At 50.3% G+C, this 12,143-nt stretch overlaps 1 long non-coding RNA gene across 2 annotated transcripts in view; it reads left to right on the top strand.

Moving 5' to 3' along the window:
- The first annotated feature begins 5,346 nt into the window (after positions 1-5,346).
- The window catches only part of LOC140598651 (uncharacterized), a 128,382-nt gene continuing 121,585 nt past the window's right edge, over positions 5,347-12,143 (top strand). For both annotated transcript variants that reach the window (XR_012001186.1, XR_012001187.1), the window contains exons 1-2: positions 5,347-5,475; positions 5,864-6,003. This is a non-coding gene — a long non-coding RNA (uncharacterized lncRNA). The remainder of the gene's footprint in view (positions 5,476-5,863; positions 6,004-12,143) is intronic.

The raw sequence follows: 12,143 nt of genomic DNA on the forward strand, positions 1-12,143 counted from the left end.
CCAAGCCCCCTTAAAAATGGGCCCCAAAGCCTTTACATTAAGTAACTATTCACTGCTGCCTCCCTTGGCAAGATACCAACTGGCTATCCTTTCTGCCTTGTTCCAGAAAAGGTGAGGAGCTGCCTGCAGTTTCAAGCACATCTTGAGCAGGTACGCTTCTGTAATCCTCTCTTATACACCGTATAGAGTGTGTGATGAGGCTCTACACTGAGGCAGGGGCTCTCATGGCAAGCGACAACTGGCTGTCCCATTAAATGCCATTGCTCTCTTTCTGGGAGATTGTGTTTGCCATGTTGACACTGAGCCAAAAGGAATGTCCGGAGTGACATTTCAGGTTCCTTTCCTTTTGGTTATATTTTTGAGTGCTATTGCTCAGCTCCCTGGCTTAAACAATACAAGAAGGAAGCAATTCATTTAGTTTAAAGGAAGGCTTGTGTATCCTTTACATAAATATTAACAGAGCATCTGGTGTTATAATCCCCTTTCAGACTAACAGGAACGAACCTGAGAAGCCAACATCTTGTTTGCTGGTTCACTGGTGACCAGCATTGTGTGGTTTGGTAGCCTGAATCTACGTCTTGTTGTACACATTAGAACTACAGGGCACCACTGGGTCATGGAGATGGGAATGGAGCTGAACATAGGACAAAGCTGGGTGGTAAGGGCAGGGCAGGGCTAATATGAGAGAGATCTGGACCTGGGCAAGGATAAAGATCTCGGATCCCTCCCCACATTCAAATCCCAGGCCCCAAGACAGAGTATTTGCATTTTACTATCTGCATCATATGGTTTTATCTAGGCAATCAGCAGGCTAGGAAAGTGGATGAAATCTTGGATACAGGAAAGCCATGGGAATGGGAGAGGCAGGGCCCAGTAAGAGCATCAGGATGACAGAAGAGAAACACCTCTCCATCCCTCCATTTATTCATTCATTCATTCACTCAGTAACTCACTCAGCACAAATTTATCAGTACCTGTTCTGTGAAACACAAAGAGAAATGAAACATGCTGCCTAGCTAGCCTCAAGATGCTTAGAGGGGAGAAAGGCAAGTCAGTCATAATGATTAGAGATACTAACTGGGCCTTGCTATGTACAGTACATTTTTGTGAGAACCCCTAATTTCCTCTGGGTGACAGAAAGAGAGCCAGGTGTCACTCGCACACACCATGGGTTGCATTATAGGGGAGGAGACCTGAGCTGGGGGAACCTGAATCCTTTATAGTGGACAGTAGGCCTACTGGCTCTTTGCTTTGGAGGGGGACCCTATCTGTCTTCTGAGGCCATTTGCTATACAAACTTGCTGGAAAGATAGTTCATAACTAAGACGATGTCCCTGCTCACAAGATGTGCAGAGACATGAGAGACTCTTGGAAAACTGTGTCCCAACAATGATCAGCTTTGTTTCTTTAGGATGATAGTTTTTGTGGAAACTGAGAAGGAGATATGGAGGAAAGTCCTCGGCTTTGGTACTAAAGGCTTTTACCCTCCTCTGGCAGGACTCAGTCCTGGGTATGGCTGTGGTGGAACAGGTAAAAGAGATCAGCAGCAGGAGTGTGTGTGTGGGAGTGTAGAATCGGGCACTCTCTCCATTGGACAATGATAAAGGCTTTACTTTATGGAAAACGTGTTATTTTTCCTATTAGCATCTCAGAGCAGGTGTCTAAAGAGAAAGCCAATCAGCCCTGGGTAGGCATGAGGGAGCATGTTGTATACAATTCAATGTGATGATCCGAAGGAAATAAATTAAAATATGTTCAAGGCCTACCAGATTCTGTGATCAACATTTCTACACTCTTCATTTCATATAATCTCATAATAACATTTTTTAAATTTTTTTTTAATTTTTATTTATTTATGATAGTCACAGAGAGAGAAAGAGAGAGGCAGAGACATAGGCAGAGGGAGAAGCAGGCTCCATGCACCAGGAGCCCGATGTGGGATTCGATCCCAGGTCTCCAGGATCGCGCCCTGGGCCAAAGGCAGGCGCCAAACCACTGCGCCACCCGGGGATCCCCCCTCTTTTCTTTTTTATTGTGATACGTATCACATAAAATTTACCATTGTAACCTCTTAAAAGTATACAATTCAGTGGCATTAAGTTCATTCACAACAAAGTTGTGCTACCATTGTCGTTACCTAGTTCCAGAACATTTTCATCACCCCAAACAGAAATCCCCAGATCCATGAAAGCAGTCACTCCCATTCCTTCCCCCAACCCCCCAGCAACCACTAACCTGCTTCCTGCCCCTATGGATTTGTCTATTCTGTATATTCATAACAATCATTTGATATAAATATTGTTTTTCCCATTTTATAGGTGAGGAAGTTGTAGCTCAGAGAAGTTCATATCTTGTCTAAGGTCACAGAACTGATAGGTGATAGGTGTGATGGCTTCTCTACTGAGCTCCCCAGGTGAAAGAGAAAGGTCAGTCACTCACATGGCCCACAGGAGTACACCCCCTATTAGCATGTCCGGGGCGTGGAGCAGAGCAGAGGAGGAAAAGCAAGAATGTAGTGCACCAGGCCTGAATCAGGAAGGAGGCAGGAAGGAGAGGTCTCCAGACTGAGGATGGCTCCAAGCTGTTGACATGGGATAGCCAGTCAGCCAGTAGAGCCAGGGCCCCCACAGTGGGAGGCTCTCTCTTGCAAAGGTGTTGTCTGGAGCAGAAGAAGCAATCCTGAATCTGGGGGACCTCCTAGCAAAGCAGGCTGTGGCTCCCCTACTTCAGACCTAATGGCTTTGTTCATTCCGGGTGAGACCCCCAAGAGAGTGCCCCAGGAAGTCAGCTGACTCTCCTTTCTTTTTCTTCAGAGAAACCCAGACCTGTCTTGGGTGACAGTCTCTCTGTCAGCTGCCAACACCCCCAGGCTGTGTGGGGGGCTGAGAGACTGAGCGGGAGTTGGTGAATGGCCTCCAGTCAGAGGCAGCTGCCAACCGACGCCTCTCGGAATCACTGTGTGAGCCTTTTGTTCATTTCCTGGGGGCCCATGAGAAGCCGGGTCAGGGCGCTGCACACCCATGGCAGCCTGGACGCTGTGGCTTCTGCCTCTTTCTTCAGCCACACAGGGTCATGCTCTGGGTCTCCACCCAAGCCTTTGGGATTCAGGAGCCTTTTTTCTTGCTCTGGGGTACATGGTAGGTGTTTGGGTGTGTTCCTTCCTTGATTCCTGAAACCCGAGAGGCTCACGGTCTCTCCCTTGGGGAATGTTGGCTTCTCCCCTTCCCAGCACTGCCTGCTCCGCCCTGTCCTCCTGGGAAGCAGCAGAAGGGGGTGGGGGAAAGTGGGGTTCCTCTAAGGGTGCCCTGGCTCCTCCTCAGTGGAGGGGACCCTTTCCTCTGAAATAGCTCTCTCATGGGGGTGTGGCATCTTTTGGCCCTGAGGGGCCTCAGAAGGGTTAAGTGTTGAGCAGAAAGCCCTTCCTGACAGTAACAGCTGCTGTGAAGGCTCTGCCCGCCTGAGGGCCTCTGGGACACGACTGTGACAGCATCTGGCTGTGTCTGAGTCCAGTCAGATGAGCTGAGAGGTAAGGCATGTGGCTTCCTTCTGGCAATGATCTGTCTGTCTGTGAATGTGACCCCACAGATGTCCGTCTGTCTGCCTTCCTCGCACCACACCTCTCTAGACGGAGTTTCCAACAGCAACCCAACTCCATGGGTGAGCCTGCTCCTTGGTGGTAGGATGATGGCAGTACCTGGTTGGGGCGAGTGGGAATGGGGTGAAGGGACAGGGTAGGCACAGGAGACATCTGGCCGCCCGGAAAGATGGACTCTGGGGTAAGAACCCTATTCCTGCTTGGCGGAGCTGGCGTGGAGGCATCATGGATGTGGGTTCAGCCAGCACTGCCACGTGCGGCCCTATGAACTTGCATAAATCCCTTTGCTTCTGAGAGCCTTCACTTCCTCATTCATGAGAGGGCATTAATAACTATTTTATTGAGCTGTTGTGAGGCTTCATGAGAAAATGCATGTGAAGTTCCCAGTTGAGGGGCAATAAATGTCAGTTTATTAAAGTCTAATTATTTTAGAATTTGACCCTTTCATTTAGCGTTAATGTGCCCTAAAAGAAAGGTGGATTTGCTCAGGGGCCCCCCATGTCAGGGAGAGCCCTCGTCCTGCTTCAGCCTTTTCTGGGACGTTTATCTGATCAGTGACCTGGTCTTGGCCTCTGTCTGAGCGAGGAGGGGGCCCAAGGCCTTGACTCTCTCCTTTGCCTAGGAAGTAAGGCTGTCCTGCTGTGTGACTCTTTTCCCCTAAAGGCTTTGAGCCACAGGTCCCTTCCTTAGGTGAGGAAAGCCAGCTTCCACTCTTCTACTTGTCTCTTAGACCTCCACCCTCTCTGCTCACCTGCTCTGTCAGGCATGTCAGGCTTGAAGAGAGGACTGCTGGGGGTGGACACTTGGCACAGGTGTCTGAAGCAAGGTGCTCCTGTGAGATTCAGGGGAAGGCGGAGACCCCCATGCCATTCCCTGGGGGAGGCCCTCTGGGGGGATGCTGAGGTCAGGGAATGCCATTCCATTATTTTCTTTAGGTCTGTAAGGGTATTGCACAGAAATCTCTGTACCAGACAGATCTGTGAATGGCTGTCATTTGTAGCAACAGTGATAGCGAACCCTTGGGCTGTGCTCACTGTCCTGAGCAGCATGCATGAAGAAATGCACTCCCTCCTCACAGCAGCTCGGTGAGACAGGTACTTTTATTACTTTTTGTGCTAGGTATGGTCCTTCAAGAAGCATAGGCCAAGATGCGGTTAGATGGGCCAGGGACTTATTGGGCAGGAGGTGTGTGAAGAACGGGAGGGTGGCTGTGGGTCTGACCGCTGCGAAAAGGAGAGAGGGCAGGAGAGGTTGGCTAGCAAGAGCCTTACACAGCAGTGCAGTTTTGAGAAACGCTCGGCAAGGCTGATGGCAGCCTCTGCGTAAAGGATGCCCCCTAGAAGGATGTGGCGTCCTGCAAGAATGGGCTGGAACTAATATGCCCTTCACGTTCAGTCACTGGCTGGGCACAGTGTGGACCAGCAGCAGCCATGCCCAGGTGCTTCTCTCCTGGGGTGGAGTGGGCTGGTCACATTAACATCATTGCCTGACTCTGAACCCTTGCACACGAGGGGGCAGGTGAGTTCTCCTGAAGGAGGTCCGAGCACCCCATCTCCATGGCTGCCACACCTCCATTTTACAGATGAAGAAACTGAGGCACAGAAAGGTTAAGCTTCTTGTCCATGGTCCCAGGGTTAATGAGTGGCAGAGCTGGTACCAAAGCTGACTTGGTACTAAGTCCACCCTCTTAAGCACCAGGCCACACTGTGGGCTGGTAGATTATTTGCTGGTGTGTAAGGGAAAGTGCTGTCATGTGAGCTTTGGAATCAGGCAGACCTGCGTGTACCTTCTCTCTCTAGCGTGTGCTCACTGTGGGGAAACTGAGATTGGTGTGTGTGAAGAGCCTGCTGCAGAGCTAGCACAGAGATAGTAGGTGTTCGGTAAGTACTAGTTCCCACTCTCATTCTACCTCCTAGGGGTGGAAAGACTCACAGTCTTTCCATTGTTGATGTTGCCTGGTTAATGTCCCACTCACTGAACGTCAGCTATGATTCCTGAAAGGATGCTTTTGAGCTGACTGCTCTACAGGCACCAGACGTGCCTGGGGCTCGGAGTGGATGGATGCTGGGGCAGGTGCCAGGCCTGGTCTTGGGGTGTCCTCCCCACTGAAATGCAGCAGCAGAAGCCACCCCGGGCCTCCTTCTGTCCTGAGGAGATTAACATTATTGGCTTGACGAGAGGCTAGGCAGAGTGTCTGGCAGTCTACAGCTTTATCTCCAATTTCTAAAACCACCTTAGGCAGGAGGTCTTAACATCCTCATTTTTCAGGTGAGGAAACTGAGTCTTATGGAGGTGAAGACGCTTGCCCAAGATCACACAGCTAATAAATAGCAGAGCTGGAATCTGAACCCAGTCTGACCGACTATAAAACCCACTCACTTTCCCCCACACCATGCCAATCTTGTGAGGTAAGTTATTATCATCATCCTTGCTTTCGAAATGAGAAACAGAAGCTCAGAGAGGTGGAGTCACTTACCTAAGGTCACACAGCAAGTACATGGCAACACTAGGGTTGGAGCCCAAACCTGTGTGAGTCAAAGGCTCCAGAACAACCTTTCATTCTGGGCTAGCCTGGACTCCGAGGAGGGCACAGGTGCTAGACTTGGAGAATCTTTTGTTCTCTAGTCCCCAGTCTTCAATCCCAGTACCCATTCCTAGCTTTGTGGGTCTGGGAGATGGAGAAGAGGAGAGTCATGCTGCCTTTTCTGTTCCTTCATCCCAGCCTGGCGGCCCTGACTCAGCATGAACCCTGAATCAAAACCCAGAAGACTGGGTCAAGCCATGGCGTCACCCTCTTGTCCGTGGGCAAGTCACTCATTGTAAAATGGGGCAGCAAGGGCCCTGTTGGCTTCTCAGGGGAGCTGGGAGGAGAATCCAGCAACATGAAGGACCAGAAAAGACTCTGAAACCAGTCCTGGGTTGTATGACCACATTATCATTTTGTGGTTTTCTTCCTCCCCTCTGCCCTCCTGCTTCCTGGAAGCCATGACCAGCAGGGAGGGAAGGAGCTGTGCAGGCCTCTTTCTAGACCTTTCCATTGGGGCCTGGCCTAGCCTGTCAGACAGCATTCTCACAGTTCTCTGGCCCTTTGCCCTCCAGCCCTCCAACCCTTGGCCTCCTACCCAGCAGAGTACTTCACTCCCTGCGGGGGAGATTCCAGCGCAGATAATCAGATTCTCCTTGGTGACAAAACCCAAAAGCAAATAAAGGAATATTTACTGAGTACCTGCAACTTGCCAGGCGCTTCAAGAATTTAATCCTCTGCAGCAACCCTGAGAATTCTTTCCTGTTCACTTTTGATGAAAGCGAGGCTCAGCAGGCCGCTTGCTTAGGGGCACAAGCAGCTGGAGAGAGGGGGAGCCAGGACTCCAGCTCTGGGCCGGCTCTCACTGGGAAGGCTACCCCTTGCTTCGTGTCACGACAGCCAAGGACCAGACTTGCCGCTGTCTGTCTGTGCAGGAGACAGAAGTCAGGATTAACAACTTGGGCCAGGAGGGCTGCCTCTTCCTCCAGGCTGCCCGGGATTTCTCAATCACTAGAAGAAATGGAGACTCTGGGCTGTTCTGCACCACCATCCTCCATCCCAGCCTCATCTGAGCCTCTGAGCACCAGGGGGGGCAGAAAGAAGCTGCCCGGGGCCCTGACAGCCGTGGGCAGCTTCTACCAGCGTGGGCAGCAAAGGGCCCTTGCTGGGGTCACAGAAGCCGCTTCCAGCCGGCGCATCAGCAGCCTGTATGTGGTCTTGGACAGGTCTCCTCGCCTCTCCAAGTCTCAGTTTCTCGGTCTATAAAATGGAACCGTATCCTCGCCTCGCTGCAGTGTGGGACTGATAAATGAGTCCGGGTGTGCAAGTGCTGTAAGCAGCAAGTTCTCGGCAGGACCTGCTGCATAATTTGCAGGGCCTGGTGCAAACAGGAGGAAAACGCAGATGTTCCTGTTGTCACATAATGAAGAACTTCAAGGCGGTGGTAGCAGAGCCTGACGCCAGGCGCCGGGCCCTCGGAAGCGCGGGGCCCTGTGCCCGCGCCGGTGGCAGGTGGCAGGTGGCAGGTGGCAGGTGGCAGGTGGCGGGGGCGCGCCCTCCTCCCCGCAGCCTCACCCCTGAGCCCCGCCGGGCCGGGAGGCTCCGCCCAGGGGCCCGCGGCGCGTCCGGCGGGGCGCCTGCGCCATCTAGCGGCGCCAGGCGGAGCAGCACCCGCCGCGCGCACCCGTCCGCCCCCGTCGGGGCCCCCGTGCGCCTGCGTCTCGGCCGGGTCGCCCCGGCCCATCAGCGCGTGGTCGGCTCCGTCCTCCGGGGTCTCACCTTGCCCCTGTCCTTCGTGAGTTCCCGGGGCCGCGCACCGCCGGGCTCGCTCCGCTGAGGTCCTCAGCGGCCGTCCCCGAGAAGGAGCCGGTCCCCCCCCGCGGGCCCCTGGCGGCCCCCTGCGCCCTGCCTCCCCGGAGCCCGCTGGGGCTCTCCGCCGCCCCAGGGAAGCCCGTTCCTCGGCCACGCATCCAGGGCCGTCCACCCTGGGCCGTCCACCCTGGGCCGTCCACCCTGGGCCGTCCACCCCGGGCCGCCGGCCTGCCCCGCCCTGCACGCACACCGGCGCTCCTGACACCCTTCCCCGACCCGGGGTCCCCTCGCCCCGCCTGGGGGTGTCTCCAGGTCCCGCCTCTGACCTCAGCCTCCCGGGACTGCAGCGCCGGGAGTCCTCGGGCTCAGAGGTGGCCGGGCCAGGGGCTCGCATGGAGGGATTTTTGTTGTGAAGAGGAGATGAAATAACTTCTATTAGGCATTCCGAACGGTGCCTGGCTCGTCACAAGCACAGTAAATTATCATCATAAACTCTGTTCCATTAATTGTTGATGACCTCGGTCATGTGATTTCACCTCCTTGAGCTCTTCCCATCCAGAAAATGGGGATATTATTTATAATCTTATCCCACAGGTTCGTTAGAATACTGCATGAGGCGCAGCACAGGAGGTGCTAGACATGTCGCAGGTGATCGTGAGAGGGGTCCTCTCCCTTCATGCCATCCCCTGGATGCTCAACAGATAGTCCCAAGGCATAGTTCCTTCTTAGTTATCCAAAATGACTTAATTCTAGTATGCTCTGGAGGCCGAATTCCTTCTTCCCAGGACACTTTAGTCTTTTCTCGTAAGGTCTTCAGCCGATTGGATGAAGCCCACCACATAGTGGAAAATTACCTGCGATACTCAAAGTCTACAGAATTAAATGTTTGTTGTTGTTTTTACGGAGTTAAGCGTTAATCACATCTACCAAATACTTTTATAACAACAACTAGAATGGAGTTTGACCATGGTACCATGGCCTAGCCAAGTTAACATAAAATGAATCATCACAGTGGGCTAATATTGATCACATAGGGCATTGGCTCCTCTATAGAATCCGTGAGAGTCCATCTTTCTCCACCTCTCTCCAAGCGTGTATCTATTCTATGTTGGCATTATCAGTGAGGGGCTTTGGCCCCTTAGACTGGGCAGGGAGTGGGGGGTTAGAAGAGAGGCGGACTGGATACCCTTAGTTCACAATCCCCTGCCACAAAATCCTTGCCTCTCATCAGGCATTCTAGTCTGGATAAGGGGCCTTGACTGGGCTTTGAGAGAAGAGGAGGAGGAGATGGGACTGGATTTGGCAGCTTTCCTGGTGGGAATGGGAGTGATGCGATGTAGCTGGAGGAATTTGGCTGGGAATGAGCTGGCCAAATGAAACACCAGGGAAGGTAGGATGATGAGGATTACTAATGCAAAGTTCTTCTTGTGGGGGTTGTGGGGGAGGTCCCAGGTTGGTAGACAACCTATGAATGATATTGGTGGTGTGCTCTGGGATTCCGGACCAAGTATTTTTTAACAGCTTTAAGTTACAGGGAATCAACCACACGTATTTAAAATGTATGATTTCATATACCTGATACATGTATACACTAGTGAAACCATCGCACAATCAAGATAATAAACACAACCATCATTCTCAAAAGTCTCTTCTTGTCCCTTGGTAATCCCTCTTACCCCTTCTCTCTGCACTGACCCTCCCCATCCCCAGGCAATCACTGATCTTCCTGTCACTATAGATCAGTTTGCATTTTCTAGAACTTTATATTAATGGGAACATACAATGTGTACCTTTTTTTTTTTTTTTTTGGTCTAGCTTCTTTCATCAGCATAATGATTTTGGGATTCATTCATATTGTGTGTGTCAAGAATTCATTCTTGTTTACTGCTGAGTTGTATTCCATTGTAGGGATAGGCCACGTTTGTTTATCCATTTACTTGCTGATGGATAGTTGGCATCAGCCTGCTCTATTACCACCACTTGCTAGTGGGGAAATGAGCTGGTAGAGTTTAGTGCAGAGGTTGCAAATTGGTGACCCCTGTGCCAAATGCATCTCCTATACTTGTTTGATTGGGTGTTTCTCCTGTCTTTCTGTCTAGTTGCCAGAATACAAAGGTTCAGGGATTTCACACGCAAGTCCAGATTTTCAACTTTACTTGAAGAATTGCTAGGTCTAACTGGGCCCACCCACATACCAGCAACATGACAGCAATCCCTAGAGCTGTGACATAATTCCTTCCTTTACCCTGGGCGTGTATTCTCTGGGTTGCCACTAATTTCTTTAATTGCCTGGCTCCATATACTCATTGAACCTGGCAGTTTCAGGCTTAGCATTCAGTGCAGCAGTCAGAGAGTCCTGGGTTCAAACTTCTCTGTCACTTATTAGCTGTTAGATTGTGGCCAAGCCACTTAAACTCTCTGAACTCCAGTTTCCTCATTAGGAAATGGCATTAATAATAGAAACAACCTTAGGGTAGTGAGAACTGAATGCATGTGAACTATTTAGCATGTAACAAGTGCTCAATAAATGATATTTAATATTCTTGTTATATTATGGTGGCAAAGTAGATGGCAGAGCAGTACAATGGATATGGCATTAGACTAGATTTCTGGTCCAAGCTCTGTAGCTTGGGGCTTTGGTTGCCCCATCTATTATAGGAAGTAGTGGGGGATCAGTTAGCATGTGTCAAGCTGCAAGTTGCAGAAAGTTCAATTCAAACAGTCTTAAATGAGGACACCTGGATAGCTCAGTGATTGAGCGTCTGCCTTCGGCTCAGAGCATGATCCTGGGATCCAGGATCGAGTCCCACATCGGGCTCCCTGCATGGAGCCTGCTTCTCCCTCTGCCTATGTCTCTGCTTCTCTCTCTCTGTGTCTCTCATGAATGAATGAATGAATGAATAAATAAATAAATAAATAACATCTTTAAAAAACTGCCTTAAATAATAAAAAATTAATTTGTTGATGTATGCAGCACAAACCACTAGCGGTACATGTAGTTCAGGTGAAACTGGATTCAGCAGTTCAATGAAATCATGGAGTCCATTTGTTTCATCTCCCTGCCTTGTCTTCTGTGGTATGATGTTCATCTATAGATTGGCTTCCCTGCAGGTTACAAAATATTTGCCTGTATGTTCTAGGGCTACGTGCTTATTCATTCATGTCCAGTAGGGAAGAGTGACATTGTTTCCTTGTTTTCAGCAGTAACTCTAAAATTCATGCTGTTTGCATTGGCTTAGGTCTTAAGTTATCCCTGAACCAGTCCCTGTGGCCAGAGGCATGGGAGAAAATGATTGGTTTAGTATAGGTCAAGTGTTCCCTTCTAGAACTGAGAGTGCAGTCACCTTCCCAGAGTCTTCTGGGTCTTCGAAAGTCCACTCAGTAGGGGCTGGCTGCCCCTAGGGTTTTTCTCTGATCTTTAAGATTTGGATTTTTTTGGCCTCCAGGCTGTCACTGTACTGGAGTGCAGAGCTTGTGGAAGTCTGAGACTTAGATTGGGCTTTATTTTGATATGGAGGGACACACAGATTTCAGGTCCTCTAAGAAATCCATATGGGCATCTTTGCACATGTCCTTGGCATTATTCCTTATAGAGGAAGAGTAATTTGGCTTGAATTCATGGACTTGTTTTCATTGCTTTTTACTAATAGATTGCATGGCAGCTGCTTTCCAACACCGTCTGGTGTTTGTATATCATTAGAGCTTGTTTTAGGAATAGGTGGAGAATGGTCTTCATGTTCTCTAAGAAATGGAGATGGGCATAGATTTTGGAGCCTGGCATGCTTTAAAGCCCATTTCCAGCTGTGTAGGCAAGTCCCTCAATGTCTTGGGGCATCATTTCTTTATCTGAAAAACAGGTGCCTAGAATTCCTACTTCACAGAGTTGTTGTGCAATTCAAGTATGATATCATCTGTAGACAACCTGGCACCAAACCATGGTCCCCAAAGCCATCTGCACTTCCTCCTGGGAACCTCTTGGAGGGGGCTTACTGGCCTCTGCTCAGAGGATTACTCAGAGATGTGATGTTAGAGAACCACAGGATGGGTCGTGGAGGGATTCTGTATTTCTAGACATGATTTCCGTGTTGGAACAAGGGATAGATTCTTGAATGCCTGAGCGAGAAGTGATAGCAAGCTCAGAACAAGATTTTCTGTAAATGCCTGGTGATCCTTCCCATCCCTGGTCCACCTGAGATCATGTCCATATCAGTT

This window comes from Vulpes vulpes, chromosome 4, assembly GCF_048418805.1.
Source record: "Vulpes vulpes isolate BD-2025 chromosome 4, VulVul3, whole genome shotgun sequence".
NCBI classification, from domain to species: domain Eukaryota; kingdom Metazoa; phylum Chordata; class Mammalia; order Carnivora; family Canidae; genus Vulpes; species Vulpes vulpes.